Consider the following 23,410-nt stretch of genomic DNA (forward strand, 5'->3'; position numbering starts at 1 on the left):
GAGAGTTTATCAAGTTCATAGGGTACAAGGTCAATATATGCAAATCAATAGTATTTCTATATAGTAGCAATAAATAATTAGAAGTTGACATTTAAAAAATGTATCATTTAGAATAGCATCAAAACCATGAAATATGTAGGGATAACTTTAACAAAATATGTGCAAGGTCTGTATGCTGAAAAGTACAAAATAGTCATGGGAGAAATCTAAAAACCCTAACTAAATGGAAAGATATACCATGTTTATAGATTAGAAGATGAAATATTAAGATGTCAGTTCTCCCCAAATCAAGCTACAGATTTAATATCATCTCAATTAAAATTCCAGGAAGATTTTTGAAAAGAAATTGACATGTTGATTCAAAGGTGTATATGGAAAAACAAAGGACCTAGCATAACCAAAGTAACTTTGAAGAAACCCGAAGTTGGATGACTCACACTGCTTGATTTTAATACTTATTTTAAAGCAAGACAAATAATGCCGTGTGGTAGTGACAAAAGGAGAGATCTAGAGATACATGCAACAGAATGGAAAGTCCAAAAACATACTCACATTTATATAGTCAGTTGATTTCCAACGAAGCTACCAAGGTAATTCGATATATAAAAAATGGTCTTTTTAACAAATGGGACTGGAGCAATTGTACATCCATATACAAAAAAAAAAAAAAGTGAAACTCACCCTTACCTAGCATCCTGTGCAAAAATTAATAGAAATATTAACTGAAATAGATAATAGATCAAAATGTAAAAGCAAAAATCTATAAAACTTCTAGAAGAAAACATAAGAGAAAATATTTTTGACCTTGGCTTGGGCAAAGGTTTTTTTAGCTATGACACAAAAACACAAACCATAGAAGAAAAAATCGATAAGTAAGACATCATTAAATTTAGTTTTTTCTTCTTCAAAAGACACTGTTAAGAAAATAAAAAGAGAAGTCACAGGAAGGGATAAAACACCCACAAAACGTACACCTGATAACAGGTAAAAGAACGCTTAAGACTCAGTCACTAAGAAAACACACAACCAATAACAGCTGGGTAAAAGACCTAAACAGATATTTCACTAGAGAAGATATATGGATGGCAAGTAAGCACGTGAAAAGATGCTCAACATCATAAACCATTAGGGAAATGAAAATTAAAACCACAAAGAGATATCACTACATACTTATTAGAAGGGGTAAAATAAAAAACAGGACGACACCAAGTGCTGACAGGTGGTAGAACAACCGGACCTCTCATGCATCACTGGTGGGAATGTAAACACAGGCAGTGTGGAAAATGGTCTGGCAGCTCCTATCTGGCAAAATATACACTTCCCATGTGTATTATTTTCTAAAATTGTTGTATAAAGTATCACAAACGAGGTGGCTTAAAACAACAGATATCTATCATCTCACACTTCTGGTGGCTAGAAGTGTGAAATCAAGTTGTCCCCTCATAAGGATACCAATTAGATTAAGGGCCCACCCTACTCCAGTAGGACCTCATCTTAATTAATTACATCTGCAATGATTTATTTCCAAATAAGATCATGTTCTGGGGTACTGGGGGTTAGGACTTTAACATATCTTTTTGGGGGGACACAATTCAACTCATGACACCGTAAAACCCAACGATCCTACTCCTAGGCATTTACTTAAGAGAAATGAAAACATATGTCTTCACAAAGACCTGTACAAAATGTTTACAGCAGCTTTATTCATTGTCACCCAACAATGGAAATGATGGAAACTTTCAACTATAAATGGATAAATTGAGGTACATCCATACAGTGGAATACCACTTGGCAATAAAAGAACCAAACTACTATTACATCCAAGAACACGGATGAATCTCAAAACTTCATGTTAAATGAAAGAAGCCATACAGGAAAGACTGCAAACTGTATAATACCATTCACCCAACATTCCAGAAAAGGCAAAAACTATGAGGCAAAAATCAGAGGCGTAACTGCAGGGACTAAAGGTGGGAGGAGAGTATTGATCACAAAGGGGCCTGAAACAACCTTTTCAGGTGATGAAAATATTCTCTATCGTAATTGTGGTGGTGGTTATACAACCATATATATTTGTCAAAATTCATAGAGCTGTACATTAAAAAGAGTAAATTTTACCATGTGTAAATTATACCTCAAGAAAACTTTCACAAAAATCCTTACATACTGCAGTTTGAAAATCAAAAGTACTTACAAAAATAAGTCCTAAGATTCTGTGAGCTCTCACCGTAGGCAGTCTGCATATGAACTATTCAGATGTGAGGAATTAAAGTTTCTAACAGAGATTGTTGGACATATTAGGATTAACTGGAATTAGTGAAGGTCAGTAGAGCTTCCCCTGGCTGGGAATCAGGAAAGGAAATCTCCAAGAGTCAAGGTTTGTACTTTTGGGGAATGGCCCTCTGATAATTATAGGAGCAATCCTCAAGACAACCTGAGATTTAGAAAATCTAAATGTTGAGCAGTAACAAGGCTCCAGCCAGGCCCTTGTGTGAGCCTGGGGCTATTTCTTTGACTTCTACCTGAATGTTCACTACCTGTTATTTCTAGTCTCCCGACAGCCCTTCCTGAGATGGGCTGTGCTCTGCCTTTCCTACCAGGACAATTATTCTTGCTATTCATTGGTCTTGGGTCTGAACTTATCGTTCAATTGTTGTCTGAACTCAAACATAGACAGTTACTTCTATGTTTCCTCAATTCAAAGAAGTCATCAATTGTGAAATTATGATACAGGTACACCTCAGAAATATTGCAGGTTCTCTTTCAGACCACAGCAATAAAGTGAATGTCGCAATAAGGTGAGTCACACGAATTTTTTGTTTCCCAGTGCATGTAAAAGTTCTGTTTATGTTCTCCTGTAGTCTATTAAGTGTGCAATAGCATTGTGTCTAAAAAAACAATGTGCATTCCTTAATTTAAAAAATACGTTATTGCTAAAAAATGCTAACCATCATCTGAGCCTTCAGCAAGTCATCAAAGGTCACTGATCACAGACCATCATTAACAAATATAATCGTAATAAGAAAGTTGAACAGATTGTGAGAATTCTAAAATGTGACACAGACACACAAAGTCAGCAAATGCTGTTGGAAGAATGGCACCGATGGACTTGCTCAATGCAGGGTTGACACAAACCTTCAATTTGTAAAAAAAAGAAAGAAAGAAAGAGAGAAAGGCAGGAAAGCACATGAAGTCCAATGAAACGAGGTCTGCCATTCCCCCGCTATCCGAAAGTAGAGCCTATGAAACCTTTTGTAAGCTGAAGTGGTGGAAAGTGAAGAAGGAATGATACCTTATCCATCTTGCTAATGGTTGCACAAAATAAACTGAGTTAAAGCAGAGATGCTTACAGACACAGTTCAAATCTATACAGACTTGATGCTGAGATGCTGAATGCGGTTCCCAGGGAAGGAGATGGCGGGGCCCCTCTCCTGGCCTGGATGCTCACCGCCTTTATAACAACCTGTTGCGAAACAGACACTGAACACTATCTTGGCGTTTTGCCTTTTTTTCATAAAAGCAAAAATCTGCTTCGGAGGATTTCTTTTGGTTAGCGAAAACAGGTACTAATGTAAGTCTTTCATAAAAGCAAAGTGGTGTAAAGCAAATTTTCAAGGAAACTTGTATGAAGTTCCCATGACAGAATGTACGAGTTTATGTTAAATCGTATTCGATGCATGCCACTTTTGTGTTTTAGACTGTGTCTCCTGCATGGCTTGACTCCTTGAGCCAGACCAGGGCTCTCTCTCACTTGGCCGTTTCAAGTTTAAGAGACATCTGTCTTCCCCAGGGAAAAGGCCCCAGTCCTCAGATGCACCCCCTCCCCCTTCTCTTTGTAGATCCTCTTAACACACAACAACCACTTATAAGGTGCCTAGCAAGAATCTCACACCTTCCTCAACAGGAAGGTTTGTTTCCTGAGCCTTGAATTCACGGTGAAAACCAAGGCATGACCTTCAAAAAAAAAAAAAAATCTTAAAATAGCCTGTGTCTCTCTCCCTGTTAATTTCCTGTCCTTTCCAGCCTCTTTATTTCCTCTTCTCCTCTCCCACCCCACTCCTATCCCCCTAAGTCCTTCCAGGCCGTCTCCCTCTTACCGTTCCCTCTCCCCTTCCTTCTCCTCTTACCTGCTCCCCTGCCCTTCTGATTCTTACTTTATTTTTGTGCTTTTGCTACTCTCTCTTTAACTGACTATTATAAGGGATTCAAGTGTATCTTTTTTTAATCTATTTTTTATTGAAGTATAGTTGAATGACAATGCCGTGTTAATTACTGCTGTACAGCAAAGTGACTCAGGTATGCATATACACAGTCTTTTCGATATTCTTTTCCATTATGGTTTATCACAGAAGATTGAATATAGTTCCCCCTGCTATACGGGAGGACCTTGCTGTTTATCCATTCCATATATACCAGTTTGCGTCTGCTACGGGATTGCTGTTCTTATTCAGTCAAGTCTTGTGTTCTCAGAAGCCTAGGAGAAAATCTGCCACAAACTTGCCAACTGTATACTCCCCAGGTGCCTCCACTTTTTTATACCAGGCGGACCCAGGCGAAGGACAATACCCTTTATCAGCCTCTGGGCGTGATTCAAGCTCATGCATATTCATGTTTCTACCTCATTAGTAGTCCCCTGGGCTGACTCTGTGTCATCCGGGGAGCATTGAGAATTGTGGAAATCTCAGTTAAACAATGTCCCTTGTCTTTGCATTTGCTTCCATCTATTTTGAAGCACAAGTTTCCAGTTGCTCCATAGAACTGCTAATCAGATTCTTTTCCTATACAGAAAACTGAGCCTTAAAAACAGCCATTCCTGCAAATGGGCAATGTGCCTTTATCAAAATTCCCAATAAAGACTCAGCTCTGCCTGCCACAAGGAGATCAGAATCATTTTTTGAAATAACGTCTCTAGGAACCTTTCTATGACACAGCAGGGAAATATCTAACATCTTTTGGAAGGATTTAAAATAATTGCTATAAAAATGTTTGAAGGAATAAACTGATAAGCTGAGTTTTTGGTGATTATTTCTATAATTGGGAAGTAATATAATGATCCTTTAAATAATTCCATCATACTGATTTTTAATATAATTCAACCAATATCTATCTAGTTTCTCTCATGGCTCTCTCACTGTGCTAAAAACACCAACAGGATGAAATATCGATTCCTGTCTGCCTTCAAGATTTTCAAGGTAATTAGGGGGAAAAAAAGATAGGTACAAAAAAATCATAATATGTGACAGATAATAAGTTTGTTGCCTTCTAGAGGGTAGATAACTTGCTTATTTATTTATTTATTTTTGGCTGCATTGGGTCTTCGTTGCTGCACGTGGTCTTTCTCTGGTTGTGGCAAGCGGGGGCTACTCTTCATTGCGGCGCGCGGGCTTCTCATTGCGATGGCTTCTCTTGTTGTGGAGCACGGGCTCTAGGCACGCGGGCTTCAGTAGTTGTGGCACGTGGGCTCAGTAGTTGTGGCTTGCGGGCTCTAGAGCACAGGCTCAGTACTTGTGGCACACAGGGCTTAGTTGCTCCGCGGCATGTGGGATCTTCCCGGACCAGGGCTCGAACCCGTGTCCCCTGCGTTGGCAGGCGGATCTTAACCACTGCACCACCAGGGAAGTCCCCGTGCTTTTTAGTTAATATGTTGTTGTCCCAAATCTAGCTCATTCCTTTGCACACAAGGACACTTAATGAGTGTTTGAAAAATACTGGGTGTTATAAGGAAAATAAAAGAAGCAACGAATCCAGATTACAAAAGTTAGATACTGCCTTGTGGGGAAAGTAGGGCTTGAGCTGAAACTTAATGCACAGGTAGAATTTGGATCTGTTAAAAGGGGGAGGAATAGCATTCCTGCCCCAGGGAACAGCATGAACAGCGTTCAGAGGTGGGGGGCAAGTGTGTTCACGCCAACGGGAGGGAAACTGCCTGAGCAGAATCTCCCCTTTAGCAACATCAGGGTTTAATATTCAAAAGACCAATAAGGATAATCATTAATTCTCTCCATACGGGATCGTTCTCATCAGCTTACAAAGAAAGTAACGAGAATTACACCCAGGCCTCAACATGCCATCAATTCCTTCCAATTTAAAAACAAAACAAACAATAAATAGAATCTCTATATTTCCCTCCACCTACCTCCCTAGAAAAAGCTGCCTATACCAGCTTCCTCCAGTTCCTCCCCTCCCATTCTTTCTTTCTTTTTTTTTTATTTTTTTTTATTTTTTATTTTTTTTTATTTTTTTGCGGTACACGGGCCTCTCACTGTTGTGGCCCCTCCCGTTGCGGAGCACAGGCTCCGGACGCGCAGGCTCAGCGGCCATGGCTCACGGGCCCAGCCGCTCCGCGGCACGTGGGATCCTCCCGGACCGGGGCACGAACCCGTGTCCCCTGCATCGGCAGGCGGACTCTCAACCACTGCGCCACCAGGGAAGCCCTCTTTTTTTTTAAATTGAAATTTAGTTGATTTATAATATTGTGTTCATTTCAGGTATAGAACAAAGTGATTCAGATATATATATATATATATATATTTATATTATCTTCCATTCTAGGTAATTTCAACATATTGAATATATTCCCTGTGTTATACAGTAAATCCTTGTTGCTTACCTATTTTATATCTAGTAGTGTATATCTAGTGTATCTGTTAATCCCAAGCTCCTAATTTATTGCCCGCTTTCCCCTTTGGTAACCATAAGTTTGTTTTCTATGTCTGTGAGTCTGTTTCTGTTTGGTAAATAGATTCATTTGTATTATTTTTTAGATTTCACATATAAGTGATGTCATCCAATATTTGTTTTTCTCTGTCTGGCTTACTTCACTTAGTATGACAATCTCTAGGTCCATCCATGTTGCTGCAAATGGCAAAATTTCCTTCTTTTTTAGGGCTGAGTCATATTCCATTGCATATATGTGCCACATCTTCTTCATCCATTCCTCCGTCGATGGACACTTAGGTCGCTTCCATGACTTGGCTACTGTAAATAGTGCTGCAGTGAACATTGCCTCCCACTCTTTCTTGAGCTGCCCCATCCAGGTCTCCACGCCTGTTGCTCCACCAGTGACATGGAGTGTGTAATCCAATGGTCAGTTCTCAACCCCCATCTTGCTGGGCTCCAGCAGTGTTTGAGATAGCTGACCACTCTAGCCTTGAAACACTGGTCTCAGCTGGCCTCCAGAATGCTAATCTCTTGGTTTTCATTCCCTGTCACTGGCTGTGCATTCTCAGTCCCTTTTACTACTTTCCAATTACCTCCCTGATCTTTAAATGCTAGGTGGTCCAGGGTGCAGACCTAAGTCATTTTCTTGGTGATATATGCAGTCTTCTGGCTTTCAGTGTCACACACCCACAGATGACTCCTAAATGTATAGCCACGGCCTAGACCTCTCCTCTTAATTCTAAACCCATATCCAAGTACAGTTGACCCTTGCACAACGCGGGTTTTAGGGGCACAGACCCTTCTTGGAGTCGAAAATCCGAGTATAATTGGCAGTCGGCCCTCCATATCCGCAGCTCCTCACGGGCAGATTCAGCCAGCCAAGACTATGTAGTGTGCGTTTAGGGAAAAAATCCCAGTATAAGTGGGCCTGTGCAGTCCAAACCCATGTGGTTCCAGGGTCAGCTCTACTTACTTGATCTTTTCACTTGGATCACTGAGGGCATCTCAGACTCAATGTACCCAAAGCTGAACTTCTGATATTCTCACCTAGGGCGGTTCCTCTCATAGGTTCCCCCTTCTCAGAAAAAGGAAATGCCATCCTTCCAAGTCTTCAGGCCGCAAACTTTGGAGTCACCCTTGACTCTTTCTTTCCTCCCTCCCATTCACCATCTCATAATCCATCAGCAAATCCAGCTGGTTCTACCTTCACAACACCATCATGTGACCGTTTCTCATCGCTCTGATTCCAACCACCATATTCTCTCTCCCAGATGAATTCACAGCCTTCCAAGTGTTCTTTCTGCTTCCACCTTTGGTCCCCTGAGTCTATCTTCACCCCGGCAACTGGGTGATCCCTTGAAAACGTACGTCGAACAGGTCTCTCCTCTGCTCAAAACCCTGCCGTGGCTTCCCAGCGCATTTGGAGTGAAAGCCAGATGCCCTTCAGCAGCTGACAGGGCCTTCCATGCTCTGACCTCATTATTCATCATCTCTCATGGACCCTGCCCTTCGGCTTTGCCACCTTCCTGCTGTTCCTTGAATTTACCATGTGTGTCAGCCTCACGGCCTCTGCACTGTTCTTCCAGCTACCTACAAAACTTTGCCTGCACAAGGAACACCTTCATAGCCTTCAGGTGTTTGCTCAAATGTCACTTTCTCGGAGAAACCTTCTCTTGCCACCCTATTTAAAATTGCACATTCCCACCACCACTTTCTATCTCCTTCCCAGCTTAATTTATTTTATTTTATTTATTTTTTATTTTTATTGGGGTATAGTGGATTTACAATGTTCTGTCAATTTCAGGTGTATAGCAAAGCGAATCTGTTATACATATACATATACCCACTCCTTTTTAGATTCTTTTCCCATATAGGTCATTACAGAGTAATGAGTCGAGTTCCCTGTGCTATACTGTAGGTCCTTATTAGTTACCTATCCAGCTTAACTTTTTTTCTATAGCATAGCCGTAACGAATGCTATCAAACATACTATATGCCTTTCTATTGTTCTTCTCTTCTCTTCTCTTCTCTTTCCTGTTTTACTCCTTGGTCTAGAGTATGCATCGGATAAAGGCAGGAATTTTTCTCTGTTGTGTTCACTGTTGTATTCTCAGGAACTAGAATAGAACAGAGCCTGGAACAAAGAACGTACTTGAGAAATATTGTTAAGTGAATAAATCCCCATTTTACTGATGGGAAAAACGGAGCCTTAGAGAAGATGAATAATTTGGCCAAGGTTACTCAGCTGCTAAGCAGGGGATATAGGACACAAACTCCCATCATTTGGTCTGGGGACCTGATCACTGTAATGTTCGGTCCTCTGGTAGGCAAAGCAAGCCTTCTTTGTCTTACACAGGGCATGGAACTCTTCTCCAGGCATTTTTTATTATATTATTTTATAACTTCCATAATGTGAAAAAATTTGATTTTTTTCCCATTGTTGGGAGTTACAGCTTGCTCAAAAATAAATGACAATAAAAGAACATATTAATGCTAAATCCACCTGTCACTTTGTAGATTACAAAAAACAAGTTTTATTTGGTAATTCAGTTCTATTTTGAGAAGATAAGAAAAGTCAGGAATTGAATTAAATTTATTATCCAAAGTAGTACAATAGGTCAGAAAAATGTCAAGAAAGAAGAAATATTCAGAGTTGTTCAGGACTTGGCTTACTTATTTTCATCCTAATCATACAAAGAGCAGAGCTAATTAGGAAAAAGTTGTCTAGACATGTTTTGAGAGCTGTTCATAACCAGTAATATTTAAGACCCAGGTCTCTCTAAAACCACAAGGAGCTAAATACTATTTCTGAAGACGTGTACAGTTCTTTTAAAGTAAGAACTCGGATCAGTAACTATAATTCATGAGAAAATGCATTCTTCTATAAAAGTAAACTTCCCCTGCCTCTATATATTTTCTTAATTTTCAACTCAGCTGAATTCATTAACGTTGGCTCCTTATGACAACTGTTTGAGGGAAAAGAAAGCCATTTGAAAAATAAAATCTGTATATATTTACAGTATGTAACATGCTGACTTGATACACACATACAGAGTGAAATGATTACCACAGTCAAGCTAATTAACATAATCTCACATAGTTACCATTTTGTCTGTGTGTGTGTGATGAGAGCACTTGAAATCTATTCTCTTAGGAAATTTCCAGTACACAATACAATATTATTAACTATAGTCACCATGCTGTATATTATACCTCTAGGCTTGTTCTTCCTACATAACTGCAACTTAGTACCCTCTGACCAGCATTTCTCCATTTCCCCTGCCTTCTTGCCCCTAGTAATGGCCATTCTGTTCTCTGCTTCTGTGTATTTGACTCTTAGATTCCACATATAAGTGCGATCGTGCAGCTCTGTTCTTTCTGTGTCTGACTTCTTTCTTTTTTTGTTGTTTTTTTTGCGGTACGCGGGCCTCTCACTGCTGTGGCCTCTCCCATTGTGCAGCGCAGGCTCAGCGGCCATGGCTCACGGGCCCAGCCGCTCCACCGCATGTGGGATCTTCCCAGACCGGGGCACGAACCCGTGTCCCCTGCATCGGCAGGCGGACTCTCAACCACTGCACCACCAGGGAAGCCCCATATTTTCATAATGTCCTCCAGGTTCATCCACATTGTTGCAAATGGCAGGTTTTGTTTTGTTTTGTATTTGGGGTTTTTTTGGCCGCGATACGCGGCATGTGGGATCTTAGTTCCCCGACCAGAGATGTAACCCGTGCCCCCAGCAGTGGGAGCGTGGAGTCTTAACCACTGGACTGCCAGGGGAGTCCCTCTTTTTCTTTTTAAGGCTGAGTAATATTCCATTGTATATACACATCACAATTTCTTTACTCATGGACAGACATTTAGGCTGTTTTCTTGATACACAATCTTGGCAACTGTGAATAATTCTGCAGTGAACACGGGGGTGCAGATATTGTATCTCTTCAAAGTACTGATTTCATTTCCTTTGTGTGTACACCCAGAAGAGGGATTGCTGGATCATACGGTAGTTCTATTTTTAAGAAAACGATTTCCTAAAGAAAGAAGTAACTTTGAATTTTAATCAAGGAAAAACCAGAGGCCTGGGTCTGAGGGAGGAAGGCTTACATAACTTGTTATATTGGACGGGGCCTGCTGGTGCTATGGCTTGGGCGATAGTGTTTGCTATGTGGGGCATATGGGAGGAGAGTAGTCCATAGATGTCCATTCAATGAGGATTAAGTATCTGTGGTCCAGGCAGAATTTGCTAGAGATGGAGAGGAACGTGTGGATATGAGAGGAATATAGTGAAAGCAATGGATTGGTTTTGTGACCCAAGTGGACGTAGGGCCCGAGAGGAAATGAAGATTACCTAAAGTGGTAGGACTGATAGTGTCAGGGGTCCTCTTGATAAGGGGGGGGGTGGTGAGTAGGGAAGTTGTGAGTAAAAAGGGAAGTTCTGCTTTTAATTGGTCACGTTGATAAACTGTCTCTCAAAGATTAAGCATATCTCTAAGCCATGAATATCATTAATCATTCTGAAAATCAATTTCCATAGTACTGGGCTCCTCCTATTCTGTGAGGAAATCTTAATTGCTGATCCCATTCATCAGTAGCATGTGGGACTCTCCCAGTTTCCTATTTCATTCTGAGTTGGTTGTAGCAAGTTGAATTTTTCTGGGAATTTTTCCATTTCACTTAAATTTTCAGATAAAGTTGTTCCTAGTGTTTCTGTATTCTCTTTTGAGTATCTTGGAGTATCAATAGTTATGCCTCCATTTTCATTCCTAATATCATTTTGACTTTGTCTCTCTCTCTGTCATCATTTTGGACAAAGTTTTGTCCATTTTATTGGTCTTTTAAAGAAAAAGTTTCATTCTACCTTTGTATTTCTCTCATTTATCCTTTTAAGTAGTTGTTTATGCACTCATGTAGATGAGAGCAGATGGCTTAAGCAGTTGTTGAGTGGAAAGATCTGGGAAAAGCAGGTGCATGTCAAAGTACAGTTTCCTGCAATGTGTCTCAGCTGTTGACTTGCAGAAGGGCAGTCGTCAGGTCAAGCTGGAATAAGAACCAAGGCAGGTTGTTTCGGTGACTGAGATACGCCTGGGGGGGATTACCAAACATCTCCAGAAACGAGGCTTCAGCTACCCCCGAAGGACTCTGCCCTTTTGTCAGTCATTCTTTCTCTCTTTCCTTATCAAGTTTAACTCCTTATTAATTTAACATTATCCAGCTACAGTTAAGATTAGGTAGCATTTGGTGGAACACATAAAAGAATGTTATTGCTCGAAGAGCATCTTTTAAAGCACAGGAATCATTAGCACTTCAAACGTATGGCAATTCTCTAGGCAGAGTTAATAAGCAAGCTTTCTCTGGCAAGATTTAACATTAACTGCATTTTGGACTTTAGGTGCAAGCCCAGAGTGGACTGAGCAGTCCTCCCTTTGCAGCCAAGATGGGACAGCAGCAGAAAAACCATTAATGCTGTAATTTTTAGATATAGCATATATGTATACACACACCTCTCTCTATATACATGTATATATGTGTGTGTGTGTGTGTGCGTGTGTGTGCGTAATAGTGCTGTAATTTTTACATGGAACATGCATTTATCTAGATTTATGTTGCAATAAAATCATTAACCACGGGCTTCCCTGGTGGCGCAGTGGTTGAGAGTCCGCCTGCCGATGCAGGGGACATGGGTTCGTGCCCCGTTCCAGGAAGATCCCACATGCCGCGGAGCGGCTAGGACCGTGAGCCGTGGCCGCTGGGCCTGCGCGTCCGGAGCCTGTGCTCCGCAACGGGAGAGGCCACAACAGTGAGAGGCCCGCATACTGCAAAAAAAAAAAAAAAAAAAAAAAAAAAAAAAATCATTAACCACTAAGTCCAGAGGAAATAGTCTGCAGTGAGTTAAATATCTTGTCCAAAGTCACAAAGCTAGTTGGTAGCAGAGCCATGATTTAGATCCCTTCTGCCCTAGCCTAGTCTTTTTTCTATAATTCCATGGACTTACTTTATTGCATTGCTTAAAAGGCAGGTAAGTATACATAAATGGCATTCAACTCGTTATTGCCAATTCAAGCATTTTAAGGGATACTTCCTGCTAATAGAAATGTATCTGGAATGTAGAGCAAGAAGAAAAAGAAGTTGAAGCAAAATGTGGAGTGTTCTCAGTGAATTGGCCACTTGTTTTCTGTGCTAGTTATTCGAATCAGGAAGCATATAGGAATTATCTTTATTACGCTTACGTGCAGAGATTGTTTACTCATTAATATTTACTATTAAGACATCTTAATATTTTTGACAGGAAGAGTGTCTGAGTGTTTTTTCCCCTCCCTTTGCTTTTAGAGATTTTAGTTTTAATGTACAGGAAGACAGTCAGGAAATCCTCTTTTTCTGGTTTTAGATTTATGTAAAGAAAAAGACGTAAAACTCAGATCTTTGCATCATGCCCTAGTTGTTTATGTGACTAACAGCTGTTTCTTTTGACTCTTAGGCGATATTTAGTTGCAGATATTAATCACCATTATATTATAGAGTCCCTTCGATTTTAAAATTATGAATAACAAAGAGCAAGTGTTTTGTGAAAAAGGAAATCAAACATTTGAGGCAACACGTATATTAAAGGTTTTGAAATGACAAGTCTCCTGAATTTTAAACTGTCTAGAAACGGCATAGTGTTCAGTCACACTATGAAGCACGGCTCTGTTGTGGAGTTTGCCAAATGCTTTGTAGCAGATAACTAACTATTAAAGGGGAGAGTGTTCATTTCTCTTAGTGGTACCATTAGCGTATTTAATGAAGTGATTCCATTCCTGTGCTCACAAATGCTCATGCGAAGAGGCTATTTTAGAATAACAGCTCATGATCTTGCTTTATAGCACATGCTTTTTGATTTGCGTCTGTCATTTTGATCTTTTCTAAGTACTACCAATTTTAAAAGGTACATATATGCTGTCTTTGCTTGGCAAGCCATACATCTTCTCGCAAAACACTTCCACAAATGAGTTCTATAAGTCTCTTCATTGAAACGCATTATCTTCATGGTTATAGAATATTGCATTAGTGTGAGGCAATGATGGTGCAAAGCAGTTAGGCAAAATCAAGGAAACACTTATATGCATATTATTATGCCGTTTAAGTGATAAAACTAGTGTGCCGTATTCTTAACTTTGTTTTCTTTTCCTAGTTTTTCAGTAATCAGGTCATCACAGTTTAAGCAAGACTTACGACCCCTTGAGCTGTGTGGGAGCTAGCTTATTAACCTAACTGGAATTCCTTCTTAGGCCTGGCTTCTTCTGGTTTACCTAAGTAGCTGACAAGCTTGTATGTGATACCTCCCCCAAGGCCTCCATCTTCTGCCCGCCCTCACATCTGTAAGTTTTCTACTAAAGAACATCTGTCCATCTGCCTATCAGTCCATCTATTTATATTCTGGATTGTATGGGCAGAATTCTGTCCCCTGGTGTACACACACCTTCTCCAAGTTACTCAGTTATACACCAATCTAGGTGCTGCTGGGAAGGGATTTTGCAACTCAAAGGAAGGTCTCAAATCAGTTGACCTTAAGATTGGGAGATGATCTGGGTGGGCCTGACCTAATCACATGAGCATGCTAAATCTGAGTCTAGAGGCAGAGATGGATGTGGGTGGAGATGATGGGGGCTAGAGATTAGAAGCACCAAAGGATTTGATGGGTGCTTGCTCACTAGATGATGGAAAAGGCCTCATTAGTAAGGTATGTGGGCAGCTTTTAAGAGCTGAGAGTGGCCCCCAGTTCAGCCAAAGGAAAATGGGAACCTCAGTCCTACAACCACAGGGAACTGAATTCTGCCAACAGGACCTTGAGCTCCAGATGAAGTGAGCCATGAGTCCTGCCAACATCTTGATTTCTGCTTTGTGGGACCTTGGGTCGAGAATCCATCCAGGTCGTGCCTGACTAAAGCTGTGATGAGCTAATATATGTGGGCTAATTCTGTGGTAATTAGTTATGCAGCAACAGATAACTAATACACTGATTTAGAACCTGGTCAACCTTAGCTTCTTTAGTGTCCTAAAGCCTTTGTCCTTTCCTCCCCGCCTCTCATTCTTATATGAAACCAGAAGCAAAAAAGCAGAAATCACATACATACTTTAATCTCTCCGTTCAGGACGTGAGACCAGTAGCAATTTATTGAATCTGTTGTGGGTTTTATGTTTACTTGCAAAGGGTTTTGGCTGGTTTATAATCAGGATTTCCCTTGAGACGACTGCTATCACTTGTCACAGCTACACTCCATGCTGGAGTTCCTTAACTCTGATGCAGGGGAAGATTATTTGCAAAGATGGCTACAACAACTCCTCCAATCGTACATAGCATCCTTGTACTCAGGTCCCTTTGAAATATGACCACCGCTTTACCATCAAGGGGTGGAGCCCCCAAACCTTGGATTTGGGCTAGGTCTGTGATATTTTCGAATGACAGAATGTAGCAGGATGACCTTGAGGTTAGACCTCGAGAGGCCTGATGGCTTCCTCTTTCACCCTCTTGGACCAGCTGCCCCGGGAGGAAGTCACCGTGAGCCTGCACCTGAGGGACCCAAGCAGACAGCTCCTGTCAACATCTGGGCTTTGAGGCCGCTCAGGACAAGCTGTTCCCTAGCCAACCTCCCAGTGACAGCCAAACGCATGGTAGAGCCAAACAGAACAGAAAGCAGAGCAAAAACAAGGTATCCCAGCTGAGCCTCATTCAAATTGCCAACCCACAGCACTGTGGGCAAATCATTCATTCTTATGTTAAGCCACTATGTTTTGATGTGATGTGTTATGCATTAATAGATGGCTGATACAGATATTAAAGAACATGACTTTAAAAATATGAATTGAAAATTAAGATTTTATTTCTTTTTGAATGGATTATTCAAATGGTCTTTTTGAATGGATTATTCAAATGGTCACGGACACAGTGCAAAATTTAAGATACAGAACAGTATACATATAAAAATAAATTTCCCTCCTCTAGGGCAATGTTAATCCTTTCTCATCCGTTTGGAGTTCTGCAGGATGATGGTTCGGGCATAAAGCAACTATTTCAAGATTGTGTATAAGGAAAATGACCAAGTGGGAGATAAAGGACAACATATCTCATTCCAAGTTGATTTGCTTTGTTCCACTTTATGTCCCCACATGTTCATCTCTGCTTTCCTCACTTTTCCTTAGGAATGAATTTAAAAGGCCCCCTATGTCAAAGCAAGAGGATGAGGTTAAAGTTGAGTGTATGGGTGGTCTTGCGGGTGAGTGTTATAAGGTGGAAAATTATTATGTATGTTTTGCAGTAAAGTACGATTAGAGAATCTATCACCAGTGATTGGTTAAAGGACTCAAAAGCCACTCAGGGGAGCATTTTCTTTGTTTTGTATGTGGAGAAAGTGAGCAAAGGGCCTCTATATACCTGGTGAAGTGTGTCAGCCCAATAGTAGAAAGAAACCCAAGGAGGTGCCACGGGCTCACCTGACCTTCCTGGGATTCTGTCCACATCCAGAATATGGAATCTCCAGGACATCAGATTCAGGCTGAGAGTTGGATGTCACCTGACATACTCCTGGGAAGTCTAGCTGTGCCCTGAAAATCCAGGCTTATTTATTGGACAAACATCTATCATGCCTCTACTGTGGTCCAGGCACTGTTGATAGAGGCTGTGGATACAAGTATAAATATCACTCTGGTCCATAATCTTTAAGTTCTTATTTCCAGAGTCCACCCACAGTGACTCCAGGGGCCCCAAGCCAAATTGGATACTTGATCCTGCCTGGATTAAAATCCCCCTAGGATTCTCAGGAATGTGAAATTCAAGCCCCAAACAGTAGACTTAATGAATGGGTGTTGGCATCCTGTCTTTTAATAAAGCTTTGATTCAAGAAGTTCAAAGTAAATATTTGACGTACTTTTTTGTTTTTGGTTTAAAAGAAGTAATGGTTCCTGATACAAAGGTAAGGCCAAGGCTGAGATCCTTGGGCATTAATACCTCAGTCTATGGAATAAGCTGTTTCTCACCAGGGCAGGGAAAAGGCTGTGTGGTCACTTATCACGTCTAGACACTCTGTCCACTGCCCTGGCATCATAATAGTTTGTCCAGGCTGCTTTGAGGGGGGGTACATTATAGGCTCACTAGTGGGTCCATGCTTTTCTAGTGTTAAGAGTCTAGAATCTAATGCATGCTTCTTGTATTAGTCTGCTGAGCTGCCGTAACAGTGGCTTAAACAACAGTCATTTATCTTCTCACAGTTTTGGAGGCTGGAAGTCCAAGATCAAGGTGTCAGCAGTGTTGGTTTCTGGTGAGGCCTCTTCCTGGCTTGCAGATGACTACCTTCTAGCTGTGTCCTCACGTGGCCTCCTTGTGTGCACAGAGAGACAGATCTCTGGTATCTCTTCCTCTTCTTATGAGGTCACCAGTCCTACTGGACTAGGTCCCCAACCTCATGACCTCATTTAACCTTAATTACCTCCCTAAAGGCCCCATCTCCAAATACAGTCACATTGGGGGTTAGGGTTTCAACACATGAATTTGGGGAAGATACAATTCAGTCCCTAACATTTCTTATTTGCCAGATACTGGGTTAGGCAGGAGAATGTAAAGATATGTGTATCTATCAAGTATAAACTCTGCTCAAGGAGAGCACTTTTTTTTTTTTTTTTTTTGGCGGTACATGGGCCTCTCACTGTTGTGGCTTCTCCCGTTGCGGAGCACAGGCTCTGGACGCGCAGGCTCAGTGGCCATGGCTCACGGGCCCAGCCGCTCCGCGGCCCATGGGATCCTCCCAGACCGGGGCACGAACCCGTGTCCCCTGCATCGGCAGGTGGACTCTCAACCACTGCGCCACCAGGGAAGCCCCAAGAGCACATACTTATAATACAGTGCACTAGTTATAAGGCCGTGCTAGGTATGTGAAGGGCAGAAAGGTCCATTCAGTGTGAGCAGGTCAGCAAATCTTCTCAGAGCAACTTGGATCTCAGACAGGAGAGAAGCTCTTGGGGGTGGGGGGGGGTATGAAGGTGTGCTGGGTAGAGGGGAGGCATAGAAAAGCCTAACAGGTGACAGATTCTTTCATCCAGTCCTCATAGTCACAAAACAGGGCCGTTTAGCAAATACAACATGCTGGCTGAGTGGCACCATGGGTGTTTGTTTGGGGGATACAGCCAGAGCCTAGGGAAGTCGTCAAGGTGATATCACGAGGTATGCTGCTCTGCGGGGTACCGTACGAAGGAGCTTGAACTTGGTCATGCAGTAGGGATTGGGTATCCCTTAAAGGCCTTTGAGAACAGATGTGCAAGTGGAATGCTCACTGGGGAAGCAGTTTGGAGGAAAAGCATATGTGAGATTGGGGGTCTGGGGACAGCTGGGGGGCTACCGCCACAGTGTGTTGACAGACCCCAAAGGCCAGCTGGGGCAGAGCCAGTGGGATGGGGACCGGAAGGGCTATCAAGCCGTCACACAGAACGTGCAGGACTTGGAATTGTCTCCCCTGTGGGGAGTGAGGGCAAAATCTAGGCTGGATCCCAGGTTCTGGTTTAGTGACTGGTGTATCCATTGTCAAGAACAGAACCAACATAACCCAAGAATGGGAGGGAAGTAAGACTTGCGGGAAACACCGTGGATAAAGTTCACACAGGTCAATTTCTTGGGCTGGGAAGGAGCCCATCTCTCTAAATCCTCTGGCAGGTGACCCCACCCCTCAGTGGGCTTCAAGGCCTAGGGATGACCAGGCTCTTGAAGTACTGTGACTTTCCAGCATCTTTGGAGTAAGTAATTGGTTTACCAAAATCCATAATTGATAAGACTTTTCTGTGTGATCATGACCCAAGCTGTTTCAGTCAGAAAAGCTTTCCAGTAAATAAGCCCTTATTCATCTGTTGCCAAGAAAATTCAAAAGCTTTTGCTCTAAAATCCATTACCTGCTGTCTTTATTGTTTGTTACTCTGAAACATATCTCCCATTTTTTTACCTGCTGTGATTCACGTAGATTGTAATCTAAGAGTCTCGGGGTTGGGCAGAGAAGCGATTTGCTGTAAGGGAGCTGAGAAAAACGAAAATCCGAGAGGGAAAAAAAAAAACCCTTTTCTCCTTCGCGTAAGTTTTTTTTTTTTTTTTTTTTTTTTTTTTTGCGCGGTACGCGGGCCTCTCACTGTGAACGCGCAGGCTCAGCGGCCATGGCTCACGGGCCCATGTGTTCCGCAACATGTGGGATCTTCGCGGGCCGGGGCACGAACCCGTGTTCCCCGCCTCGGCGGGCGGACTCTTAACCACTGCACCACCAGGAAAACCCCTTCGCATACGTTTAAATCTCCAATTACCCTTTGAAGAGCGAGGGCGAGGGGGAGGAGTCTGAGCAAATTCCCATGTCACTGGGTTTCAGGCTCTGGCTGGACAGTACATCTGATTCCGTGTCCCTCTGAGTTTTCTTCGGCGACGTGTTGGCAGAATTTCAATGGGGACAGTCTCTCTGAATGTCACAGGAGTGGAGTGGCGATGGAGGCCGGACACCCACCAACCGAACAGTCCCGAATACTTGCGGTCGTGTGTGTGTGTGTGTGTGTGTGTGTGTGTGTGTGTGAGAGAGAGAGAGAGAGAGAGAGAGAGAGAGAGAGAGAGAGACAGAGGGAGAGAGACAGACGGACAGAGACAGAGAGAGATCTTTGATTGTGGGCCTCGCAAACGGGCGCCTGTCACCTTTAATTTCCCATTTCTCTCTCTCTCATCCGGTGACACTCAGTTTTTTTCTTCCAATATTCCCTCTGCTTTGAGAGATTCCGAAGCCAACCAAACTAAAACCACAGAACGAAAACCTCCAGGAATCAAATTGACAGACTTTTTCCCGGCGCAGTCCCCGCGGGCCGCGGTCCGGAGCGCCGAGCTGCAGCCAGCGCGACGGGGCGTGTCCGGGGCGTGTCCTCAGCAGCCTAGCTCCGCCCAGCCTCGCCGCTTAATTCGGACGCGCGGGGCCGCGGGGTGTGAAAGAGCTTCTCTGCGCTGGACTGGCCGTGCCGCCGCCGCCGCCGTCGGAGCCGCAGTCGGAGCCGCCGCCCGCGCCGCCTCCCGGCCGCCCCGAGCCGCCGGGCCGCTGGGCGCCGCCGCGGCCGCCCGGAGCGAGCGCCGGGGAGGGAGCCGCGCGCCTTTGTGCGCGCGCCGAGGTGGGTTCGCCTACCGCACTTACTTTGCACACAAAGACTGGGAGCGCGGGGGAGGCGGGGTGCCCTCCCGGGCCACTGCGCGGCCGGCCGGTCGGCCGCCTGGCTCCGACCCCTGACGCGAGGGTACCCCGGGCCGCCGGGCTTCCCCTCCCCGTGGCCGGCGCTGGGCGGGGGTCCCTGCGTGCGCTGGAGGACGGCGCGCCGGGCGGTGGGCGTGCGGGGAGCCCGGGCCACCCCGCGCCGTGCCGGGGACGAGCCCGGGGTGCGGGGTCGGGGCGTGGCAGGGGTCGCGCGCGGGGGTACCCGAGGCTCGGGAGTGCAGGGGATGGGGGGGGGGTGGGCGCCGCGAGGGAGGCGAGCCTGAGCGGCCGCTCCGCTCGGCTTATTGTTGCTTCCTCGGCCCTGAAAATGGAGAGACCCTGCCTGGAGCGGGGATGCGCTGCCCACCGGGTGCGCCGCGCGCGGCCAGATGCCGAGCCCTGGGCGCCCGGCTCGCCCCCTGCAGCCCTGGCCGCCGCGGAGCCTCCTCCTCCTGGGCAAACAGAGGAGGGGCCGTGGGGGCTTTGCGCCGCTGGTTTAAAGGTGACCGGGGCACCGTTTCCAAACAGTCTGCAGGTAACTTTTCTATTTTTGCCTGTTCTCCGCTCCCGCTACTCCAGTGAACCCAGTATGTTGGGTGGCGTCTGCCCCCAAGGAGTCCTAAAATTTTGGTTCTCTTAACTTCTCCTCACGCATCTTCAGGCCCCTCGGGGATGGCGTGGATGCGTCTGGCCAAGTTGTGACTTGCTGTGTAGGGGGCGGTAACAGTCCCTCTGAAATGCGAAGCGGAATCCCGCAGAGGATAAATGCGGTATCTTTTTCTCTGCAGCAAGATACCATACCTTTCCTTCCTTGGAAAGACTTGACTTAATGACAGTAGAGCAAAGTTATTTAATGAAAGTGAGTTTGATATTCAAAATAAATACAGAAAACCGGAATGCGGCCTGTTAGACTTTATATTTTTAACTTGAGGATTTCTTGCTAACAGGTACTTAGTTTCTCCTCTGGCCATGTGCCCTCTCCATCACTTTGGAGATTTTAGCTGTCCAAGTTGCTTTGAGTTGAAATAGTATCTGGAGGGCCTGTCTAGAGAAGATTTCTTAGTGCTAGTCTTTTGCAGTTTAAAACTTTTAAGTATAAAATTATATATATTTATTAAAAAATTGAAAAGAAGTAGAGGGGAAAAAAAGTCACTCATGTACCAAACCACCCAGACGTACCCTGAGTATAAAGGCATCTTTGCTTCATTTATGGCTTGGCTGCCATGGTGTAGACACGCATGTGTGTGAATGAATAAATCAGGGAGTTACTGATTATTAAGCTCTGCCACTCTTATGAGTCTAAAACACAATCTCTAATAGCCCTGGTCTACAGCAGTGTTTTGCCAACAAGTCGTTTGAAGTGTATTTCCTCATAGCCTTGCAGATAACCACCTATAAAGAAGGGGGAGGGAAGAAAGAGAAAAAACAATGCAAGCTCCACTTAATAGGGAAGAACGGACAGACAGCAGCGTTAATGTACTATATTCTCTGGATTTCAGGAGTAGTTTCAGATTGGCTTTTTTTTTAAATAAAAGTAAACCTTTTGGCTTTTAACATATTCAGAAAAATAAAATTGTGTTCTGAGACCCATGAGAAATATGTGATGGAAAGGAACTCTTTGTAGAACGAGGAATAGCCATGGTTTTGTAGCTGGTGACTTGCTTGCTTCTAAAAGACCTTGCGCCGCGTGCCTGTGTTCTGTGAAAAAACAAAAACAAAAAACACATTGTTCCACCCCAGATTTAGCCACTGAATGCTGTTGTCATTACATGCTTTTATTTCCCACTTGTAAAATGTTCCGACATTTAATTTCTCCAATATGCAAAGTTAAAAAGAGGTTTTGGAGACAACTGTTAGAAGTACTAGATTGATCACTGGGATGATGCAGTACTTTTTGAAATCAGAAGAATTTACAAGGAGGAAGTTGTGGTTATGTACTGTCAGGTGCAATCTTTGTTCCTGTTTCTAACGTGGGGCTCCTTAATCTGTGAGTGTGCTTGGACGGGTTATGGTGCAGTACAGTCAGCCCTCCGTATCCCCAAGTTTCACATCCCCACATTCAAACAACCAAGGATCGAATCCGCAGGTGCCAAACCCACGGACACAGAGGGCCGACTGTATTCATTTTACTGCACCATTTTATATCAGGGACTTGAGCACCTGCGGATTTAGGTATCCTCGGGGGTCCTGGAGCCAATACCCTGTGGATATGGAGGGTCAACGGCAGTGACCTGTGAGTGACTGTGTAAAGTATGTCATCTGCTGTAATAATGGCCCCTCTCTCCAACCGTAAGTCAAAAGAAACTAAAATAGGGGCCATCAGAATCTCTCAGTCTCATTTTTCAACCCTGCTATGACCTTGAACAGTCTGAGCAGCACAGCCAAGCTGGACGTGAGGTTAGAGTTGAGCTGTTTTGCTCTTAAAAGTTCTGCTGCCTCGCAGGGTGGAGAGAAAAGTTTGGGAGTGGTCCAGGGTTACAGACTCGTATGGCTCTTTGTGATGGCCAGACACCTGTCCCTGTTGCCTGGAGATTCCATTCATGGGATGTTTAGAAGCAGACTTGGTTTGTGCTTGAGAGAAGTGCTCTGAGAGATCCGGGTCCTGAACTGTAAGTGGTAGGATGGATGCTGTCCACCCTCCCTCCCTCCCTCCCTCTCTCGCTTCCTTCCTATTACTTTTTTTTTTTTTAACATCTTTATTTGAGTATAATTGCTTTACAATGGTGTGTTAGTTTCTGTTGTATAACAAAGTGAATCAGCTATACATATACATATATCCCCATATCTCCTCCCTCTTGCGTCTCCCTCCCACCTTCCCTATCCCACCCCTCTAGGTGGTCACAAAGCACCGAGCTGATCTCCCTGTGCTATGCGGCTGCTTCCCACTAGCTATTTAATGCCACATGTAAAGGTGGAAAAGACTTTGAAAGATTTTTGGGGGGGAGTGGTTAAGGCATGGAAAACTTTTCTCCACAAAGAGGGGACATAGTAGGTTAGTAATATAGCTTCATATTCTTAATGTCCCATCTGCCCCTTCCCTCCAGAATTCTCTGTGCAAATGTTTGGAGAAAAGGGGCCAGGAGGTTTGGTTGGGTGAGGTCTAGATTTTAGGCATTTTTAGAAGTCCCCGGATATCTTGAGATATTGACTTGTCAGCCTTCTTTAAGTCTGGAGAGAGTAGCTGTGAGCACTGACCCGTTTTTGCATCTCACGTTGGGCTCATGTCATGTAGGGAAAGCTCTGTGCAGCTAAGGAGTCCGTGTGCGCAGCCCCGGGCCACTTAGTGCTGGGATGACCTGATGATGAGACTTCCCTGCGTTTTTTTTGGTGTAATTTCCTTGTTTAAGCTTGGCCTTGTTTTGCTTTTCCTTTGTGAAGCAGACCAGTCTCTCCCCTTTTCCTTCTTGTGCAAGAGGTGCTGGGCCCCATCCGTCTGAACTTTAAACTTTTCCTTACACTCAGTACCTAGGGAGCTCCACTGGAAAGGAGTCGATGCTTTCCACCGCATCTGATGCTGCTGATTCCTA

The 23,410-nt window shown here is 43.7% G+C and overlaps 1 protein-coding gene across 3 annotated transcripts in view; it reads left to right on the forward strand.

Moving 5' to 3' along the window:
• Positions 1-23,410, forward strand: part of FAM107B (family with sequence similarity 107 member B) — a 216,716-nt gene that overhangs the window by 112,141 nt on the left and 81,165 nt on the right. Inside the window, exon 1 of one of the 3 annotated variants that reach the window (XM_032623736.1) lies at positions 19,618-19,803. The exons of 1 other annotated variant lie outside the window; for it this stretch is intronic. The gene's annotated coding sequence lies outside the window, so the exon portion shown is untranslated. Of the gene's footprint in view, positions 1-19,617; positions 19,804-23,410 lie in introns of those variants that run through there. One more of the 3 variants, XM_032623735.1, reaches the window with a different exon arrangement.

This window comes from Phocoena sinus, chromosome 2, assembly GCF_008692025.1.
Source record: "Phocoena sinus isolate mPhoSin1 chromosome 2, mPhoSin1.pri, whole genome shotgun sequence".
NCBI classification, from domain to species: Eukaryota; Metazoa; Chordata; class Mammalia; order Artiodactyla; family Phocoenidae; genus Phocoena; species Phocoena sinus.